The sequence below is a fragment of the Mus caroli genome, chromosome 2 (assembly GCF_900094665.2).
Source record: "Mus caroli chromosome 2, CAROLI_EIJ_v1.1, whole genome shotgun sequence".
NCBI classification, from domain to species: domain Eukaryota; kingdom Metazoa; phylum Chordata; class Mammalia; order Rodentia; family Muridae; genus Mus; species Mus caroli.
This window is the reverse complement of record NC_034571.1, coordinates 136,536,256-136,536,864: the sequence shown is the minus strand read 5'-3', so window position 1 is coordinate 136,536,864 and position 609 is coordinate 136,536,256.

Sequence of the window (609 nt, the reverse complement as noted above, 5' to 3'; positions counted from 1 at the left end):
GATCACATTACACAGATGGTTGTGAGCCACCACGTGGTTGTTGGGAATTGAACTCAGGACTTCTGGCAGAGCAGCCAGTGCTCTTAACCTCTGAGCCATCTCTCCAGCTCCAGTAAATCTTTTTATATTTTCTTGGCTCACTTCTGCTAGAGAACCCTGTAGACATATCTCTATCCTGCTGACTTTGTCAGGTAACTGTGGTTGAGTTCACTGGCTGCTCTGCCAGAAGTCCTAAATTCAATTCCCAGCAACCACGTGGTGGCTCACAACCATCTGTGTAATGTGATCTGGTGCCCTCTTCCAGCCTCCTGTAGAAGAGGCGGGAGAGAGTATTGTAGGAGCCATAGGGGTCATGAACACCACAAAAAAGCCCAGAAAATCAACTAACCAGGGCTCATAGGGGCTGAGACAGAACCGACAATCAGGCAGCCTGAACCGGTTTGACCTAAGTCCCTGCATCTGGGTTAGGACTGGGTAACTTGGTCCTCTTGTGGGACCTCTAACAGTGGGAGCAGGGGCTGTCTCTGACTCTTTTGCCTGCTTTTGGGACCCTTTTCCTCCTGCTGGCTTGCCTCATATGAGGGAGGTGCCTAGTCTTTTTTTTTTTTT